This window comes from Castor canadensis, chromosome 11 (genome assembly GCF_047511655.1).
Source record: "Castor canadensis chromosome 11, mCasCan1.hap1v2, whole genome shotgun sequence".
Taxonomy (NCBI): domain Eukaryota; kingdom Metazoa; phylum Chordata; class Mammalia; order Rodentia; family Castoridae; genus Castor; species Castor canadensis.
The window spans coordinates 37,931,802-37,953,899 of record NC_133396.1 but is presented as its reverse complement, the minus strand read 5'-3'; the positions used below and the strand labels follow the sequence as shown (position 1 = coordinate 37,953,899).

Sequence of the window (22,098 nt, the reverse complement as noted above, 5' to 3'; positions counted from 1 at the left end):
TTATCCCCAGCCCAGCACGTGGCCAAAATATGTAATTACACACAGGCTCAGGATGGAAAAGTTGCTTTCCTCTTTGCTGTCTGTATAATACAGATTTTTTTTTTAAATGAAAACCAGATCTGGACTTTTGTGAAGGACCCAATTCATGGGGGATGGTATCTGAAGAGAGGGAGGGTCTCAGCCCCATCAGCAGTATATGATGGGGAGACACATGGACATGTCAACTTAAGAACCATCTCCATAGGCTGGGAAAAAGAGGATAGGATAAGGAAAGCCTTGTTATAAAGTACTGTGCTCTCCATTTTCCAGGTCCCATTCAGTGTTTTCATATATAGTCATGTGTCACTTAAGACAGGATATGTTCTGAGAAATTTGTTCTTTGGCATTGTCATCATTGTGTGAACATTACAGTACATACTTAACATAAACTGAGTTGGTTAGGCTGTCACACTGCAATGTAATCTTATGGGACCACCATCATATATTGGGTTCATCATTGACCAAAACATTGTTTTTATGCAGCTCGTGACTGTATAGACTCTCCTTTAATCTGCACAGGAACCCTGAAAAGTAGGTATCATGACCCCCACTACTAGAAAGGTGAGGAAACAGAGGTTTGTAAGAAGTAAAGCTCAGAATTCAAAATCCAGACTCCAAAGTTTATGATTCTTCCAATACGCTCCTTACGGCCTCCACCTCATTAGGCTCCCTTCATCTGACTCATGAACAGAGACCTTATTTGAAGTCATTGGGAGAGGAAACATGAGGTGATGGGGGTAAGGACTGTGTATCAGTATTCAAATATAGAGATCAAACTAAGTGAAAGTAGCTCGTGCCTATAACCCTAGGTACTTGGGAAGCTGAAATTGGGCAGATCTCAGCTCAAGGCCAACCTGGGCAAATAGTTCTCAAGACTCCATCTCCAAAATAACCAGAGCAAAATGGACTGGAGGTGTGGCTCAAGAGGTAGAGTGTCTGCTTTGCAAGCCTGAAGCCCTGAGTTCAAACCCTGGTTCCACCAAGAAAAAAAATGTTTTTAATTACTTAATTTTATTTTACACCAAGTAGGGGACACAAAGCAATCCTCCTTAATAAAATTGACAATTAGCTTCACTCAGAACATTTTTAATAAGGCACATTTAAAAAGTGTTCATTTTACAAATTGTTCCACAATCCAAATATACAGTAGCTTGGAAAACAACATCTGAAAAAAAGTCAATGTAAAAAGACAGATTAAAATGACTAGACCAGTAAAATTTTATATGGCTCAGTACAGATTTTACAGTTTTCATTTCTTTTTTTTGGCGATACTGGGGTTTGAACTCAGAGCCTCATGCTTGCTAGACAGCGCTTTACCACTTGAGCCACTCCACCAGTTCTACAATTTTCTTACTGTATCATCAATGTCAGAAATCTCTTCCTTCAACTGGCTTCATTGCTCCAGATTTAAAGCAATGGCTTTTCTTCCTGGTTTCATTTCACCTGGAACCATTCAATATTCTCTAATATCAATTAGAACTTTCCCTTTAAATTCCCAAGCACTGACTTAGTTCATTTTCCCAATCTGAAACATGTTATCATCTCTACTGCTGCTGCTCTTCTTGGAAGATACCAGAGCTCTTGATGTTTCAGCAGTGTTTTGCTTCTTTACAGGTTTTTCTGGAGCAACTTGCTTTTTCCTTTTTAACCTTTTGTCCACTTCACTGACAGAATCACTTCCAGAAGAGCTCGAAGAAACAAGTTTCTTTGATTTAGGCATTGCTGTGCTCCTGCAGTTGAATAGTCTCTGGCTTGCTCACTCCAGACTGCCATAAAAAAAATTCTTTTTAAATATGGAGATCATAGGGAATGGGGATCTTTACATGGGGGTGGATGCTAGAAAGGAAGAGAAAGAAAAACATGGCAACAGTCAGCACAAAAACTGACATATAGTAGCTAATAGCAAATGAAGGATTGATGAAATGAATGGACCAAAACTCTAAAGTAAAAATCACAGTCCTTATTCAGGGTTGAGTGATGGATAATGGGAAGACACTGAGAGATATTAATGAATCAATGCCCCAATGGGGGATCAATGTCTCAATCCATAGTTAGATGGGAAAAGGAGTCAACATTTCAATGCAGGTAGGAATCAATACCCCAGTGAAGATTTGGTTGAGGTCATCAACACCCCATGTGGGGATCAATGTCCTAATACAGAGTGCATTGAGAGGGATCAATGCCCCACCATAGGGATGAGTAAGAAAGCACATGGCCCAATTCAGAGTTGGTTAGGGAAATCAATATCCCAGTATGATGATCAATGCCCCAATATCAGGATCAACAGCAGTCAATGATATATAGGATGAGTGTAACAGTCAATGTCCCAATATGAGGTCAATGATAGCCCAAGTCTCACTATAGGGATGAGTGGGTGTTCATGTCCCACTGTAGACCCCAGCTCACCTATATGGAAAACAATAGGACACCTACCCTCACCCTCTAGACTTCCTTAGGGGATTTTTCTCTTATCATTTGCTCTAAAGGGACAGTTCCTAGTCTCCTGGCCCTTTCAACCCTCTGGCTAAGTTGTCAACTGCAGAAAGTTTAGGATGGGATCAGTGTTCTGCCCCAACATGCCTCAGCCTAGATGTCTACAGTAGTTCTCCTTGGAGGATTCCTATTCTGTAACCTATCTACAGAGACAGCTTGGACATGAGTCCTGAGGATCCCACTAGCCCAGAAGAGGTGACAAACTTTCCAGGGATTATTTCCTGCAAGGAGAACAGAACTTGGACTCCTCCAGACTCTTTCCAAACCAGAAGCATGTGAAAACCAGTTATGTTCTTACCCCCTCAACCTGATATGTGCCTAAAACCACAGTTACCCGTGTTATCTAACATTGCATCCATCATTTGAATGGTTACTTCCCACATTTTACAGCTAAGAAGAGCAAGACCCAGAGAGTATACTAGTTGCTCACAGAGAAGGGGGAAAGAAGAAGCCTGATTCCTGCTGTCAGCTCAGTCCTTTTCCAGCTGATTTAGATTGGCATGAAGATCTCCCCGACCTCTGCCAACACCCTCACCACCATATAAGTGGGCTCTGGGAGTGCATCACACAGTTCAGACAAAGGAGTTCAAAGCATCTCTCACCCAAACGTTTGCTTTCTTGCTTCTTCCCCATTACCTCTCATATTCCCCTAAGAAACAGGATAAAGTCCCCTGTTGCTTTCCAGGGTTAGAGACAGAGTTAGAGGGTGAGATGGGAAAACTCCCAGCCTCAGCTGCCCTAGGGGCTTAAGGGAGGGTGTGATTTTTCTCTTGCTCAGACAAAGGCTGGGGCTGTGGCATCTGTCAGCCTGCTCTTGTGTCTCACAGCTGCTCTGACAGTCAGACCCAAGGCAGGTGCCAGTTTGGAGAGGGAGGGGAACACCCGTGAATGCACTCACACTCCTCTTCTTCCCTTTGCCCCCTCCCATGTGTATGTGAGATTCCTGCTGTTGCCCATTCCCACCTCACTAAGCTCACCCTGTACCTCCAAAACTCAGAGTTTTGAGGACAAGATCCCCAGCCCACATGCCCCACAGCTCCTCCCCTATGTACTTGGCCTGCCAAGCTCTGCTATCAGCACCCTTGGGCACCTTTGCCAAGCCAAGGAGGAGCTAGGAGGGAGGCAGTGCCTGGCAGCAGGCAGGGGACCCTGTGCCTAATGCAATATCTCTCACTCAAGCTCTCTTCCCAGGGCCAGGGGGATTTCTGGAGACCTCCTTGGAGATTGGAAGAGGAGAGGAGATGGGCAGTCACAGATGGGTGTGGGGGAGACAGAGGGAGCCTAGGATATTATCAGACCGAGCATGTGTGTGAGAGAACATGAACACATGGCCTATTCATGTGTATTTTGCATACATACATGCACGCACCCAGGTAGCCATGGGTCAAGTTGGAAAAGTGTTTGCAGTGCTGTAACAATCAGAACTCTGTGCTCTCTATCCTTCCAAAAATATTTATTTATGTACGTATTCATTTAAATCACATTTTACCACCCCATTCCCTTCTGAAAAGAGCATTTTTAAGACAGCCGAGACTTTTCCATTTAGGAGACTCATTGTAAAATCTACTATTATCTATGCATTTTATTTTTTAATTCTATGAACCGAGACAATATGGTAAGGAGTGTGTGCTGGTAAGTTTCCCTATTAATAAGATGATGCAAGAGGTAAAGAATAGCTCTGGGAAAGCTGCTTGGTAGGGGAAAAATGTATAAATTTTATACAAACATGCTTCCAGGCCCCTCCCTGAACAGTCCTCTTGACCTCTTCCTCTTCCTCCTCACTCCTAGTCTCCCAGCCTCCTCCCTCTTCTGTTCCATGGATATCCCAGACCTCTCCCCTTCCCCCCTCCCCACAGCCCCTACCCATCCCCAGGGCCCCCTCCTCAGATGCAATCCCCCTGCTGTAATTTCTGGGGGAATTGCTTCATCTCGGGTGCAGATATATTTGTGTCAAGGTGCAGCTGCACAGATAGCCTTCCTCTATGCATAGTAAGAGGGTTGCAGAGAGAGAGGTTGTGCCCAGAGCAAGGCCTTATCAGAGCAAGCTGCCTGCCATTTATCTGATTCCCCATCAAATAGGAAAACGGGCCTCAGGCTGCTGCTTCCACTTTTCTTGGGAAAGCCATGGGGGGAATAATAATTTACTCCAATCTTTTTGTTTCCAGCGCTCACCTTCAGCCTGACACAGCACTGGGTTTCTGCACTACTCCCCTGCTCGCAGCTACACTAGCCTGGGGGTACTAGGCTGAACCCCAGCCCCCCAAGGTCCACCCCGGGGACACCCCCAGAAATGCCCTTGCTGGTTGAATGGACCTTCATAATGGATTGGCACAAGCTGGAGAAGATACCCTTTGGCATCAAGGAGTGTAGACACAGGGGAAGGGGGGGGTAGGGACCCAGCAGGGAGTAGGGGAGGCTTGGCCTGGCTGCAGGGGGCCTGGCGTCCTTCCCAGACCCCCCCACCAACGCATGCAGATCCCCCACTGACACTCACACATACGCACACACATTGTCAGATTTGACCCTGTGAGCATCCTTGTGTGTGGAACTATTGGCACCTTTATCTGTGTGTCTGTCCATCTGTCTGTCTATCTGTGTCTGCAGTGGAGATGAAAGGAGAATGGGGGTGGTTTCTGTTCTATGTCACAGACTCTGACCTCCCATCTCAGTTCACAATCCCAAAAGCCAAGAACAAGCCCAAAACAAGATGACAGGAACTGCATGAAAGGGAGCAAGCAGTGGGTGAGGGAGGGGTCCCAGCCAGGTCTGGCGGACGGTTGGTCGTCTTGCCTCACCCTCCCTGGCAGAGCTGCTCCAGGGAGCAGCAGGCAGCCCATCTGGTGCAAGAGCTGCAGAGAGGTGGGCAGTGGGGAGGGGGCTGCTCCCTACAGGCCAGCCATAAATCACACTTATGTGGTTAGGGAGCAGGGGGTGGGCAGGGGGCAGGGGGCAGCCGCAGCCGCACATGCAGGATGAGGCAGAGAGGCCAGGGTCAGGTGCGGCTGTAAATTGTCACCTAAATGATTCCAAGCAAAGGCTAATCAGGACAAAGTGACAGAACACACCCGTCTGCCCCTGGCTCCTGTGGGCACACTCATGTCTGTGCAAGCACATACACACTCCCATACAGGCACTCCTAGATGTGTTCTGCAAAAAGAGCTGTACGTGCAAAGGTGTCACACCCATACCTGGATACACAAAGACACCTGTGGTAATCACTACCATGTGTGTCTGTTCCCATACACACACTTCCCGAGCTCTGTACCATTCATGTTCACTCAGTCCCCAGGGATATAAGACCTACCGAATGCACCTTGGTGTCTGCACACATACACAGGTGGGCTTGCAAAGTTGTAGCACACTCAACAACAGCCACAGTAAGTCCAACCGGGAGGATAAATCCCCTGGTAGGAAAGACGTGGGATTGTTACCCTAGCTCTGGAAGCTCAATGCTTGCATTTCCCTCCCAGCCTCTCCCTGACTGACCTTGCATCCCATTCATCCTTCATCTGTGAAGAGCTCACACAGTTTGATCTCTCCCTGCACCTCTGCTGGAGTGAAGCTCATTCATTCATTCATTCACCAACACTTACTAGCACCCAATGTACATCAGGCTCTGTGCTAGACTCTGGTGAAAGGATGCCTTACTACCAAACTTAAAATCTAGCAGAGAAGAGAGACAAATAAGCAGATGACTGTGGCAGATGGAAATTCTTACTTCAAAGAGAGGCTGGCCCAGGGCAGTGTGGGCACAGCAGAAGGAACAAGGAATGCTTTCTGGAGAAAGTTATGTTCATGCTAAGGCTGATATCAGATGGAGAAGTGGAGTGGGAGAGAAAGTGGCTACGGGTAGACTCTAGATCAGAGGCAACTGGCCCTTGGCCACATGCTGGTGCATCCATGAGGCACCTGCCTTTTGCCCTTGACAACAGCAATGAAGTCCACACCTGGACTCCCCGGGAAACCCATGGCTTGCATTTCCCAAGACTTCCCTGGTGACCTTCAAACCCTGCTCTTCTCTATGCAGAGGCTGTCATTGTGTCCAGAAAGAGGACAGACAGCTGGACTTGGCTTTTCCAGGAGAGGCCATAATCAACTTGTAAATAGAGTGAGCATGAAGGGACGTGTAGGGGGTACCGAGGACAATGCTCACTAAGCCCAAGGATGAGAAAAATGAGCCTACTCCCCCCTTCTCTCTCTGGCTTCCTGGGATTTGGTAGGAATTCCGAGTCTTCTCTGATCTGTTCTTCACTACAAAGACCTTTAAAATGTGCTCAGTATAGCTCTGTGAGTTCCATGGTGCCCTTCCTAGGGTTGGGTAGTGGAGAGGAGGTTGGAAAGCAGGGCTGTGGACCCTCAGGCCTTTATCTGCTATTCGGCTTCCTAACAGGACCCCATTTGAATGAAGGATGCCACATATGAAAAGCACTAACTCATAGGACAAAGTCAGCTTGACATTGGAATCCTCACAATGATTCAGCCTGATGGTCTCTCCAAGGCCTACTCACTGCTCACTCCTCTCATCCCCACCACCCCTCCATGTGTACCAGCTCCAGTCTCCCTTCTGCCCTGCCCTGCCCCACTTCTTAGTGCCCACGACAAAGCACTATACATGCTCATTCACATGTCCTTTACAGAGGTCTGGGAGGTGTAGCCTCCTTTTACAGATGAGGAAACTGAGGCTCAAAGAGCTTTAACGATCTGCTCAAGATCACTGTCACCTTGGTAAAACCAAGGGAAAGCTCATTCTGGATCTAACTTTCTCCTCCAGATACAAAATCTGTTAGGTCCTGGAAATTCTCTTGTACCTCAGAATGACAGTGGAGCAGGGGCCTCCCTTCCCTCATCCTTGCACCAACGCCTAGAAGAGGAAATGGCTTCTGCAGGTTGATCAGTGGACGGTAGAATAAGGGGACCCAGGCATCCTCCAAAGCACAGAAGGGGCAAGGAATTCAGACTGAGGACCAGAGGGTCCGAGGGAAATGGGGTATTTGTGGATCACAATTTCACAGATGGAGGTCCAGCCTGTCTAGCATGGCTCTCCACATCTTCAGGTGTGAAATGTTGTCTCCTGCCTTGAGGGAGTAGCTCCCTGCAGACTTTAAGTAGATAAAGAAGATAAAGAACATTGAGGCAGCCCCACTTTGGCACACTCATCTGGTCAAATGCTGGTTTCCTACCTAGAACCTTCCTTCTGCCCATACCCAGCTGTACAGAGGCCTCAGATCTCCTGCACAAATTGCCACCAGAGCCCACAGACAGCAGCCAATAGGTAAGAAAGTAGGGAGAGGTTGATAGGGATTAGAAAGAAGAAATCCCTAGGCCTAGGGCCCCACTCATCAGCTTCTTCACCAAGGAAGCCATGTTGGCCAGTGGTCAGAGGGTGCTCAGGTGGGAGCCACAGCCTCCATCACTGTCTCATCCCACTACAGAGACCCAAAGAGCTGAGAGCCCCCAAGTGGACCATGTAGAGAGAGGGGCAGGAAATGAAGGAGGGGTGGGGAAGCAGGCAGATGGGTAGCTGGCTAGCCTCAGGCCTAGCCAACTCCACACCCTCAGCAGGGCCAGTTTTTTGGTGCTGAGAAAATGGTCAGCAGCTCGTCACAGTCTACTGACTCCAAACATCATTGAACTTAAATCCAGACAGAAACACCTATATGCACTACTGCCACTCGTCCTGCCCCTGCTTTAAACACAATCTCATGGTTACATACACAGTGTGTGATTCAACTCAGTCCAGAAGCACTTATTGCCAGGCACTCAACTACAGATAGTTTCATGCCCTAAAGAAATGCAGATTCTAGGGGGCAGAGGGAGGTGGCCCAAATAATGTATACACATGTAAGTAAATGTAAAAATGGTAAAATAAAGAAATGCAGATTCTGAAAGGAGATATAAATGTGGGAAGAGGTCATCCTGGGGCAGGGGAATGGGTGCAATTATAGGAATACAAGAACACACAGAGGAAGGAGCATTAATTCTGGGGTCAGGAAGGTCCCTTCTCAGAGGAAGTGCCACCTCAGCAGGGTTTCTGAGAATGCACAGGAGTTTGCCGAGTGGCCAGAATAGCGAAGGGATCATCATCAATGCCTGTCTTCCACAGACATCTCCGGCCACTTGTTGAACTCCTCCTCCTTTTGCTGACCATACGCTTTCTGTTCCAAGTTTCTCTCACTCACAATACTCCCCACTATTGCAATGGCTTGAAATGTGCTTCTTTTGCTTTCCTTGACTATTACCTATTCTACCTTCGATAATCACATGAAAGAACTATTCCTCCTCAGAGAGAGCTATGGCCACCTTCTAAATTCTGCCAATATCCTACATCACCTGTTTCCCAACCTGAACATACTTGCATTTATGTGTCGGTTCCATGAGATCAAGGACGGTGTGATACCTATGTACCTAGGGTGGAGCCTAACATATCTCAGGAGCTTGTTGTTTAGTGGATGTTTGGATGGGTGCATGGATGGGTGGATGGATGGAGGATTTATTCAAGGAGCTAAAGTAAATAAGAAATGAGGGCTGCAGAGGTGGGTAGAGTACAAGGGAGTGGATGATGGGAGAATCATGGGAGATGAAGCTGAAGAGGCTGACAGGAGTGGGACCCTAGAAGGCCCTGTCGCCAGACCTAGCCACATGGCATATAGAGTGAATTCTGGAACACCAGCAGTACAAGGCCCCTATGAAAGAGTACAATCCTACTTTTTTTTTTTTTTGTAATATTGGGGGTTGAACTCAGAGTTTCATGCTTGCTGGGCAGGCACTTCACCACTTGAACCATGCTACCAGCCCTTTTTTTGTGTGTGCTGGTTATTTTTTTGAGATAGGGTCTCACAAACTATTTGCCTGGGGTTGGCTTCAAACCATGATCCTTCTAATCTCTGCCTCCTGAGTAGCTAGGATTACAGGTGTGAGACCCTGATGCTTCGGTCTTACCCTTCATTTTACAAATGAGGATGCTGAGGTCCACAAAAGTGAGACTTGCTTCAAATCATGCAGAAGGGCCAGAGGTGGTAGCATACAACTGCAATCCCAATAAGTCAGGAGGCTGAGGCAAGAGGCCAGCCTGGGCTATAAAATGACACTCTTTCAAAAACAAAACAAACACATCATCCAAAGGGAGAATCAATAGCTTTGCTGGGATTATAACCTTGGGCTTGACCTCTGATCTAGGACACTTTCCATGAGCACATTCAGTCTCCTACCCCTGGAGGGTTTAGAATTGGATAAGATACACTGTTACTATGCATGGGTCTTCTAAATCAGGCCTGACTCTCCAGGTATGTCACCAAAGGCCACACTCCAAACCTGCCCCCCCACCGTCACCAGCAGCACCTATACCTTTGAGAACAAGTAACTAAAACCAAACTTAAACTAGTCTCACCCCAAAGGGGAGATTATGACCTGTGTAATTGAGAAGGGCAGATGGGGCTGATTTCAGGAACAGCTGGATCTAGGTACCCAAGCAATATTACCAAATCTTGCAACTGTATTTCTCTATGCATTGGCCAGATCCTCTCTTTCTTTTTTTTTCTTTTATTATTCATATGTGCATACAAGGCTTGGTTCATTTCTCCCCCCTGCCCCCACCCCCTCCCTTACCACCCACTCCGCCCCCTCCCTCTCCCCCCCTCAATACCCAGCAGAAACTATTTTGCCCTTATTTCTAATTTTGTTGTAGAGAGAGTATAAGCACTAATAGGAAGGAACAAGGGTTTTTGCTGGTTGAGATAAGGATAGCTATACAGGGCATTGACTCACATTGATTTCCTGTGCGTGGGTGTTACCTTCTAGGTTAATTCTTTTTGATCTAACCTTTTCTCTAGCTCCTGGTCCCCTTTCCCTATTGGCCTCAGTTGCTTTAAGGTCAGATCCTCTCTTTCTGATGGGCTTCCTCCATGTGGGGCAGAGAGAGCTGGGTGGGAAAAGATGGGCATGGCTCCTGGAGCTGGTAGGGCAGAGCTGGGAGGGAGAAACTTACCTCCCTCACAGTCCATATATTAAAAATCCCAGCCTATATATTTGAAGGTTTTCAGCTGGGGTCCAGTACTTGTGCTCAGAAAAACTGGTTACTATGATTGGGCAATCTTGGATCTCAGATCTCATGGCCACCCTGGAGGCCAGGAGAAGCCATGCAACAGTGACTGATAACACGTCAAGTGAAATGGAAAAGAGGACATGAGTCCCAAGGAGACAGTGGTAATACAACACAATGGGACAGCAGTGACAGATAGCCACAGCAGTCTTCTCACAGTGCTGGATGAGTACTTCAATAATAGTAACAATAAAAATAACAATAATGGGAGTAATAATAGCATTTAGAGAACATCAGGCAAGTGCTCTGCAGGCACTGTGTCATGATCCTAGTTAAACCTGGAGGTGGCCTAGGCTTGAGTACCAGTTCTACCATTTACCAGACTCTGGGCTTGTTACTGGTATCTTGCAACTATTTCACCATCTATGAAATGGGCCAGATGTCATTCATCTTCCTGGAACTATGGGAGAGTTTTCCATAAACTGCAAAGGGACATACAGTGTCAGGAGTAGAGGAGGCTCCCGGGATGAATGCTTTTAGCAAACTAAAAGGTATGCAGACCAAAGATGTCAAAAGGTGACATCCAGTCTGACTCGAAGGAAGCCCTGTGCTTGGGACCCTTCTAGCCTGGCCACTCTCCAACTGGTGAAGGGGGTAGAAAGAGGAGTTAATGGATTACAGAGTCGGGCAGGAAGAAGAGAGGATTTTTCATTTGAAAATGTCCTGAAATAATTCATATTTGCTTTGCAGGATGGCGTTGTGCGCTGTCAGCTCTGTAATAACTTCTAGGCCTTTATTTATTGTTTTGCCTTAATGATTTCATGTTGCTCCAGTGTCAAGAATTCTCAGTGTCTTGTAACACATAATGGCAGAGAAGGCCCAGGCCATGGCAGGCTTGGGGGAGGGAGACACACTCTCCTGCCAATCTCCCTAGAGGTGGCAGAGCCTAGAACAGAAGTAAAGGCACTCAAGCTCTGTGTACATGCTTTACCATGAGCACAAATTGTATCATCCCATTTGACAGAAGTGAATGCTGAGCCTTGAAGAGTTCACAAGGCTTGCACCTGGTTTGTTTGTTTTTTTTAATTAGGATAGGGGTTCAAACTCAGGACATCATGCTTACAAAGCAGGTGCTCTACCACTTGAGCCACACCTCCAGTCCTTGCACTTGATTTTGTATATAGAATGCAAACACAGGCCTGTTAGGCTCCAGCCTTCTGTATACTGGTGGCTCTTCCACTTTGGTGTGTGTCAGAATCTCCTGCAGGAATCTTTAAAATAAGACTTCTCTGGACCCAATCCTGGAGACTAGAATTTGGTGGGTCAATGATGCAGCCTGAGGCTGTTTCTTGAGCTACCAGAGTAATAGCAGTCACACTGGGGAACTCCTCTGGTGGCCATGGCCCCACTAGAACACACTAGGCTGGACCCAGCTCCCCAAGAGCTATGGTCCCACTGTTGACTGTATCTCTCACAAATGTCCAGTGAGCTACTCCTGTCCTTCTGTCATTCATTCTGGATTCCTGAGGGTTCCTAGCTCTACCCCCAGATCTCTAGCCCCTCTGGTAAACCAGAAGAGGAAGGGAAGACAGGGAGCGGGGCTTTCTTGGTTGCTATGGTGATTCTCCACCTTCCAGCCTGGGGTGGGGGAAGGCAACTTCACTATGAGCTCCAGCCAAGGCCTGGAGGGAAGCAAGCTGTCCTGGGCAGAGAGAAGGCAGGAGTGTCAGAAGAGGACCCTAGCAGTAGGGAGAGGGAAAAAGGGAAAGGTAGACTGGGGAACAGAGTGGGGAACCCTGGGCCCATGGCAGCCAGAGCAAGAGTCAGCCCCTCCAGATGCTGGGACTGATGGCCTCCAGCCCATGGGGGCCAAAATGGGTGTGTGCAGGAGCTGAGGCTGACAGGGCCTGATGCTCTCTGAGCCCAGAGCTGGCAGGAGACCCAGGGCAGGTGGTGGCAGAGAGGCAGAGATGGGCGAGACAGCCAGAGAGGCTGGCACAGGATAGAGTGAGAGCCACAGGGCTGGGGAAGCAGAAATATAGAAAAAATAAACAAAGCAGGAGAACCCTTCACAGACCCCTGACTGTGGCCATTCCCACCCCCAGCTGGGCCAGGGCTGGCATGGCCTGGAGTCCCTGCCTGCTGAACTCCAGCGGGCTGGGCTGGGCTGGCAAACCGGATGGCACAGGCTACAGCAGGGGCAGATGGAGTGAGGAGGGGCCTGACCCCCAGCCCACCAGGGAATGGTTGGGATTGTCTGTTCTTTGGAGCCTTCTCACTGCCCCCAAACCTCCTACCTCTGGGAGCATGGCTGGGGAAATGGGGGGGAGGCTTAGGGGGGGGAGAAGCAACATTTCAGAGCCAGCATCTCCACCTCCTGCTCCGTTTGGCTTTCTTTCCCTGCCAGTGGCATGTGTTCCCTGCACTCAGCCTGGCTCTGGCAAAGACCTGGATGGTGTTGGGGGAGGCAGAAAGCGCTCATTAAATACTTTGCGTGAATTACTTCATTTAATCCTCCAGTGGTCCTAATAATTCATGTTATTATTCTAATTCCCATTTTATAGATGAGACACTGAGGCAGAGACAGGGTGAATGAGCTACCCAAGGTGAGGAGCTGGGAACTGACACAGAGAGGATTCAAACCCAGGTCAGAGTTCATGTTCTTGGCATTCATAGTTTACTGTTGTTCACATCCCTTATTCCCCTTTGAGTCTTTCAGTTTCCTTTTCTGTCAGTTGAGGTGGCTCATGCCTGTAATTCCAGCTACTCAGGAGGTGGAGTTTTGGAGGGTCATGGTTCAAGGCCAGCCCATGCAAAAAGTTAACAAGATTTCTTCTCAACAAAAAAACTGGACCTGGTGGCACTTATCTGTCATCTCAGCTACGCAGGAGGTGTAAGTAAGAGGTTCATGATCCAGGCAAAAAAATGAGACTCTAAAGTAATAAGGGAGGGAAAAAGGGAAAGGTAGATTGGGGAGCAGAGTGGGGCACCCTGGGTCCAGGGCATCCAGAGCAAGCAGTAAAGTGCCAGTTTAGTAAGTACAAGGCCCTGTGTTCAAACCCCAGAACAACCTAAATAAATTTCTTTTGCCTCTTTTTTTTTTTTTTTTTTTTTCTGAAATTAGGTCTCGCTAAATTGCCCAGGCTGCTGACCTCAAACTCCTGGCCTATCCTCCTGCCTCAGCCTTCTGAGTAGCTGGTACTACAGGCATGCACCACTGTTAGCTTTCCTTTTCCTTTCTTGCCATATCTTTCCTCAGTATTTCTCTAACCAGCTTTTATTCCTTTAAGCAATGTGTTCCAGTCTTGTCTCAGTCCCTATGCCAGTACCACTGCCTGAGTGGTTGTATACAAATGCACAGACACTCATATGTGTGGCTGCCAGGGAGTCCCCATGCCTGCGAGTGTATGTGCACACCTGCACACAGTTGTCCGTGTGTATGCCCAAGTCCACGCACATGATGAAACCACCATGCCTGCTATTCCCTGGTCAAGTCCCAGGCTCTCGCCAGCAGAGCATTAACTGTGGCAAAGGAACCCCAAACAATGGTTGAGCCAAAAAAAAAAAATCTGTTTGGCTTTATAGTAAAGCGCTGCTTGACATATGGGGTTTTTGGCAATACACTGCCTTTCTAGATTTAGCTTGGGCTGATGTGGTTCCTGCATGTCTATGGCTTGGCAGCCCTGGCTTTCAGGGGAACAAACTTCTTAGAAGCTGCCAGACACCAGGTCTCCAACAGGCCTTTCACAGTGCTTTTGTCCAGCCTGGAGCAGCCAGGGAGCAGGTACTGCCCTTCACATTGCACAGATGAAAACCTGACACAGCAACTTGTCATTTTCCACAGTCATGCAGGGAGAATGAGGACTAGAACTCTGGGTCATCCTAGGGGTCTGTAAAGCTTGAATGCGGGCAGGTGGGTCTGTGAGTCAGACAAGTGACCTCCCAGGCATGCCTCATCTGTCTGGAATGTGGCTGCCTCCCCGTCTGGACAGGCTGGTAGGTCTTACACAGGGCCATGTGCAACGAAGGGTAACAGACTTTTCCCCAATAGGATGGATATTATCGTGATGGCTAAGACTGGACAAGGACCAGATGGACCTATGTCCCACCTCCTAACCAAGGCCTATTCTGTTCTTCAACACTTCTTGAGTACCTACCATGCGCCTGGCATTTGGCTGGGCTCAGAGGACAATGCAACAAATCAAACTTGGACCCTGCTTGGGAAAGGAGTTTTGAGGAAGTAGAATAGCCTTAATAAGAAAAATCTAAATGCTCAAAGAGGAATGCAGGTGAATAACGAAAGGTCACTTTCAACTGGGACTGAGGAAGAGAAGACCTTCAAAAAACGGGTGTGACTTGAGTCCAGGCATGGTGTGTAATCCCAGCTACTCAGGAGGGTGAGGCAGGAGGATGGAAAGTTTGAGGTCAGTCTGGGCAACTTAGTGAGGTCCTGACTCACAGTGAAAAATAAAAAGAGCTGGGAATGTAGCTTAGTGGTAGACAGCTTTTTTAGCCTGAGAGAGGTCCTGGGTTCTGAATCCAGTATGGCAAAAAAAAGGAAAATATAAGGACAAGTGTGACTTCATGTGGCAATGGAAGAGAAGGGTTTCTTGGGTTTCCAAAGAGCAGAGTCTAAGATACAGTGTGGAATAGTACACAAGTGAACATGCACAGGAAAATCAAGACAGTGTGAAGGAAGTGGTAGGAGGTGGGTTGGGGTCAGACAACAGAAGATCTTGGGACCCAAGACAAGAAATTTGAACTTTGTAGGCAATAGGGAGCCATCGAAGTTTGTTGAGTAAGGGAAGTCCTTAGGAACACTTTCATTTAAAAAGACTAATTTGCAGTCGTGAGCAGTTAGACTAGAAATACATATGCATGCATATGTATGTACACAAATGTACAGGCTCAAATGCAGAAGACTAATTCCTGAGCCAGTTGCTTTTAAATTTTGAATTGTATTTATTTGTTTGAATAGGGAATAAATTCACATGATCTAAAATTCAAACCAAATATAAGACAATATCCTGAAAAATCAGTTACCCCACCCCATGCTCCAGACCCCCAGACCACCTGTCTAAAAGGAAGCATAGTAGCCAATTTAAGAACTTCCATCCAGCGGTACTCTCTGCTTAGATGAATAATATCCAGCCACATTTTATTACACACATTTTTCTGCACTTTGTTTTCCCCTTTAATAATCTGCCTGGAAAGGGTAGGGGTGATGCTTAGTGGTACAGCCCTTGCTCAGCATCAGTGAGGCAGTGGGTTTGGTCCCCAGCATTGTAAATAACAACAACATACCTTAGAGATCCTTACCCATCAATCCATAGAGAGCTGTCTTGATTTTTTAAGAGCAGTATATTACTCCATTATAGTTCAACACTTACATGATTTTTGCTCTTACTAAAAATGTTGCCAAGAATAACCTTGGACATGGGATTTTGCACATTCATCCACTTATCTATTCATTAATCCAACGGACTGTTTTTTGAGACAGGGTCCGACTATGTAACCCAGGCTGACCTTGAACTTGTGATCTTCCTGTCTCAGCCTCCTGAGTGCTGGGATTTATTGGTGTGTACCACCATGACCAACCCAGTAGACATTTACTGAGCACCTACTGTATGCTGGGAAGCATTCTAGGTGCCAGAGTTAGAGTAGAGAACGTGATTGGCAAAAGTCCCTCTGTAATGGAGCATACCTTCTAGTGTGCATGTGTGCTTTTTTTTTTTTTTTTTGGCAGTACTGGGGTTTGAACTCAGGGCTTTGCACTTGCCAGGCAGGCATTGTACCACTTGAGCCACACCTCCCAGTCCCATCTGTGCATTTTTAAGGTTTCTTTACTTGAAAACATTTTTACTGGCAGGTAAAGCCAGTCCCCACCAAGAGATTGTACCAATATATAAAAGCTCCTGTTTCCCCACACTTTTACCAATAAAATGATATCAAACATTCTGATTTTTGCCAATGTGAAAGGTGAAAAGTTATTATAATTTTAATTTGCATTTATCCCAGGATGAATGAGGTTCAACAACTCTTCATATACTTAAAAGCAATTTTCAGGTCCTCTTCTGCCAACTTTCTGACATCCATTGTGCATATTTCTTTCTTTCTTTATTTTTGGCAGCACTGGGGTTTGAACTCAAGGTTTCATACTTGCTAGACAGGTGCTCTACCACTTGAGCCACACGTGTAGCCCTCCTTGTGCTTATTTCTATTCAATTGTGGATTTTTTTCATATTGATTTGTAGATCCTCTTTATCTATTAAGGAAAGTAGTTCTTTGCCTTTTGCTATGAGTGGCAAATAAATTTTCCTAATTTGCCATTTGTTTTTGGATTGTGCATATGTTTTCTTCCTTTCTTTTTTTTTTTTTTCTTGAGGCAGACTTTCGAAATGTAAAATAAAATATAAAAGGAATTTTTCTCATTTTCAGCTTTGCCTCCCTATGGCACTGGATCTGAGTGAGATATAGGTCACAACAAAGGGCTGGAGGCATGGCTCAAGCAGTAGAACACATGTCTAGTAAGCACAAGATCGTGAGCTCAAACCCCATTGAACTAAAAAAAAAGTCACAATAACATGAACTTGGGTTCCATTAATAAAAGCACAGGTTCTAGGCAAAGGAAGGTGACAGTCCTACCCTGTTCTGTGCCCCATCTCAGGAGGTCTTTGGACAAAGAACAGCAAGCCCAGAGGAGGATGCTGTAGGTCGGCGAGGCTCCTGATCAAGTTCCACAGGCATGGCATTGGAACTGGTAGTATCCTGGAGCCTGGATTGGAACTCTGTCTATGAATGCCATCTTAGGCAACAGAACAAGTTTCGTGATGCAGCGCCCACACTTACAGTTGAGATTCCAGGAAACAGGGTTTCAGATAATGGGGCTCTTTTCAAGACAGAGCTGTCTGTAGGTGGAGCAGCCTGCTCCATGAGGAGGTGAACTCCTCCTCGCCAGAGATATCCAAGCCAGATCTGGATGGTTGCCTATGAGAGAAGCAGGCATTAGCCCAGATGCCTTTCAAAACTCCTTCTAACCCTGACAGCCCTTTGTTTCACGAGATCCCAAGGAATCTTAAGAGTTCTCATTTTACAGATGAATAGAAGGTGGTGGGAAGCTGACATGCTTTGAGCACTACACTGTCTCAGGCACTTCAATACATAGGACCTGATTTAAAAGGATGAAGACCAAAGAAGTTGATTGATTCAATCAAGGTTGAATAGCAATACAGAACTGGAACCCAGGTCTCCAGGCTCGGACTCTGGAGCTCTCTCCACTGAACCTCCTTCTTCTGTTGAGTAATTAGACATTTTTGTTGCTTGACTCAGCATGAATGGTCCTCCTAGAGTTACAGCCCCATTAGACCAATAATGAAATAGGAGGTGTTTTGGTAAGTGCTGTAACAAAACTGTACACAAAGTGCCATGGAAATACAGAGACACGGTGGATTCCACCATGGATGGGATCCAGAAAAGCTGCACAGAGGAGGTGACATCTGAGCAGGCCCTTGCAGCATACGTAAAAGAACAGAGGCAGAAGAACCTGATAAAGGAGTTGGGAGAGAAGGAAAAGCATTGGAAGCAGAGGGAATGGCATATGCAAAGTATCTGAGTCTTGCAAGATCGTCCATCTTCACAGCAGAAGTAAAAGACCCTGGTGTGCAGAATTTGGGTGGTGGGCAGAAGCAGGAGGTTGGATCAACATACCAGCTTTTGGGCACAAACGCAAATGGAGAAACAGCTTTGGTGTGCACAGGGACTCAGCAAGCTTGACAACCTTGTCTTCAAAGCTGTGCCCCAGTCTGAGAACTGAAGAAGAAAAGTGTGAGCCATCAATCGCCAGCTCCTCCCACTGTGCCCAGCACCGCAAGAGCCGGGAGTCTCCCCGGCTCTCCAGTCCCACTGCTGTGACCTTGGCTAATCCAGCCTCCTGGTCCATCTGACACACACTTCCACTTAACATTTTGTTAGCGACTCTATAAACGAGCTCCCCCTGACCTTCAGTCCCTGGCTAATTGCTGGTTTCATGTACAAGACTAGCTTAATTTTACGTGATAATTACCTGAGAGTGGCAATACATATGGTATTGCATGTTTGAAATGTCAGGCCTGGAAAACTACCAAGTGGCCATAGTCAGGGGCAAAGGGAAGAGGCAGCCGGGGGCCATGAGTGGAGATGGAAAATGCCCGGTGCAGACAGAGCTCTGGAGAGCTAGCAAGACCCAGAATCCCATGCTGCCATGGTACTCCCAAAGGTGCGGGTCAGAGGAGCAGCACATGAATTTCTCAGATATGTGCACATCTTCATATACCCCAGGATCAGGTCAGAGGCATAGCTCTACACATTTTCAGTCACCCTTTGGACAAGTGCTCACCAAGTCCCCGCTATGTGCCAGGCAGTGTGCTGGTTCAAACTCCACCCCACCCGGGGAGGCTGGACACATGTGGAAGGGTTTGTGGGGGAGGGGGTTACAAGCATGGAAGATGCAAGGCCAGGACTCCTAAGTGACCCGCAGTCCACAGCAGGTCCACAGAGCCAATAAAGAATTGGCACTTGATTTAGTGGTACGTGCTGTAATGCCAGCACTTGGGAGGCTGAGGCAGAAGGATCATGAGTTTGAGGCCAGCCTGGGCTACATAGCAAAACCCTGTCTCAACAAAACAAAACACTCCCAAAAAAGTGCCATTTCAGAAACAAGCCAGACACAAAAGGAATTAATATTCTGGGAGGTGCCTAGAATGGTCAGTTCATAGAGACAAAGCATCATGGTCATCAGTGGCTGGGGAAGGGAGAAATTTGGAGATACTACTTAATGGGTACAGAGGTTCAGTGTAGTATCATGAGAACATTCTGGAGATGGATGGTGGTGATGCATGCACAACAATGTGAATGGTGAACGATGCAAGGCAGGCACCGTGACTCAAGTGACGGAGTGCTTGCCTGGCTAGTGCACCATCCAGGCTGGCCTGGAACTCACAGTCCTCCTGCCTCCACCTCTCGAGTGCTGGGATTACAAGCATGTGCCACCACACCTGGCCACGATTTTTTAAAAAGTGTCCTTTGAGCTGCAATCTGAAGGATGCAGATCCGTTCATTCACTATGACATTAGGAACAGCCCAGAGAGTACAGGAGTAGGAGGCCCCGTCTCCTGCAGCCTCAGTTGGAGGAACAAGGCAAAGTCCTCACCTCCCAGACCTTTGATCCTACAGGTCGCACACCCCTCTGGCACACAGTAGAAAGAATCCAAAGAATAGGACTACAAAACTCAGTAACCTGGCCAAGAGAAAGGCAGTGAAGGCCTTGTGGAGATGTGGCCATGACACCAGCTTGAGGGGCAGGTGGCTCTCGCCCAGGCTGAAATGGGAAGATAAGGCAAGTCAGAAACTGCCTCGGTCCCCAAAGAAGTTTGGAGGACAAGGAGTTGTTTTGTTTTGTTTTGTTTTTATATAAATGGAAAACCTACTGCTCCCCCAGCATCTCCAATGCCTGGAAGAGTGTTAGGCATGAAAGAAAATGAATACAAATTGGGGTGTTTGGGGTGCGTGATTCTACCACACGCCACACCCGTGGGTGCATACACACCTTGCAGAGGCATAGCTCACGTTCTTTTTTTTTTTTCCTTATCATTCCAGGGAACAGTGCAAGGCAGGCAGAGCCGAGGGCCCCATGATGGTGGGACAAGGTAGTACAAGCAAAGAAAGTTAAAAGACACCTTGGCTATCTAGGAGGCCCCTGCAAGGGTGGCGCTTGCGCGCGCACACTCTCCAATGTACACAGGCCACAGGATCCAAGCGAGTTCTGAAACCCGTAGAACTGTAGACTCCCAAGCTGTGTTGGAGTAAATTACTTGCTTAATGAGATTTCAATTAACAAAAACAAATTAAAATCACTTTGGTAATTAAGCTGCTATGAACCTCGCCAACAGCTCTCACTCAGACCTCAGATTTCCGTGGGGAGGGAGGGTAGGAACGCGGAGCCCATGCAGGGTAAGGAGCTGCTGCTGCTGCTTCAGGAGCCATAGCTTCCGGAACCAAAGGGGGACAGGTGGGGGAGGTGGCAGTAGTACATAGCGGGTAAAGAGGGCTCTAAACTTCAGTTCAAATCATAGCCCTGCCACTTAGCAGCTTCAAGGGCAAGGGTACACTAGTTAGCGTGTCTGAGCCTCATCTGTGTTCTCATCTGTGAAATGGGCTCTATGATAGTACCCACATCGCTAGATTGTGAGAAGGTTGCATGCATGAAGGCATGGAAAGCATTTAGTAGAAGATCTGCCCTGCTTTCAGGCATCCTCACTGAGAGGAGTTTTCCAATCTTGCAGTTTTTATTGTCCTGAACTCCAAGCCCCTCTGGGAGCAACCCCGTTTTTCTGAGTTAGAAGAATGAGGTTCTCCTGGAGGTGAGGTTTCTCTAGGTTCATCCCACTCGGGCTTGCATCTCTTACCATCAAAGCCATAGTTCAACTCTGGGCACTGCAAAACTTCCTCATTTCCTGGAGGACAGATACTCCTGTCCCTTGGTTACCCAGTGACCCATATCCTCCCACAGGAGAAGCGTGGAGAGATCAGGAGTTGTGGCATCGCTGGCCCCACTCCACAGAGGAGACAAATCATGTAATGACTTAGCTGGTGGCTGAAGGAGAAGGATGCTTAGTTTTGGCAGCAGTAGAAGAACCTATATTCTCATCCACTGCTCGCAGAACTAGAAGTCAGTGCAGCCTTCCTGGAGGGCAATTGGCCATACATTGCAAAGCTTGCGGATTGGCAGGATGGGCAATCCCTTTGCTTGGACAATTCTCCTTCTAGGAATTACTCCTAAGAAAATGGTGTGAGATGTATGCAAGCTTGTAAAATGCTAGAATATCCATCCCAGCATTATTTGTTACAGCTATAAATTGGGAAAAAAATCTACGTATTCAACAGCCTGGTTACACACATCACGGCGCATAGGTGTTCTGGAACACCATGCACTAAGAAAGCTTGCTTTAGGCATCTTTGTAAAAGAGAGAGTGGCAATGCATGTATGGAGGGCTACAAAAAAACTTAGCACAGTTTCAAGCTTTAATAACTTCGGAAGTGTAAGTGCTACAAGCTTACCAGACTGCCATTTGCACTTTTCATTATTTAAATTTCTTTTATACATTTGGGCTTGTGAATTTTTAATAACATTTTAGGGGTTGGGGTACAGCTCAGTGGTAAAGCACAAGCATGTATGAGGCTCTGGGTTCAATCCCCAGCATTAGCATCACCAAAATAAAAATTTTTAACTAAAAATTTATCATTATTGTCATTATTATCATCATAGATCTCATTTTGCAGTGCTGTGGGACTGAACGAAGGCCCTCATGTGCACTAGGCAAGCACTCTACTGCTGAGCTACATCCCTAGCTCTAGTTTTCATCTTTTTTGAATCATTGTTTGTTGCCTTCATCACAAGGACTGAAATTGGAACATAAAATTTTATTATTTGAAATTCACAAAATTGAATGTGCATAATAAATCTAAATAATTAAGGTTTTAAATAGTTTTTC

General features: G+C 46.9%; 1 pseudogene; it reads right to left on the bottom strand.

Moving 5' to 3' along the window:
* Window positions 1-1,164: 1,164 nt before the first annotated feature.
* LOC109691237 (activated RNA polymerase II transcriptional coactivator p15 pseudogene) overlaps window positions 1,165-22,098 on the bottom strand; it is a 43,099-nt pseudogene continuing 22,165 nt past the window's right edge.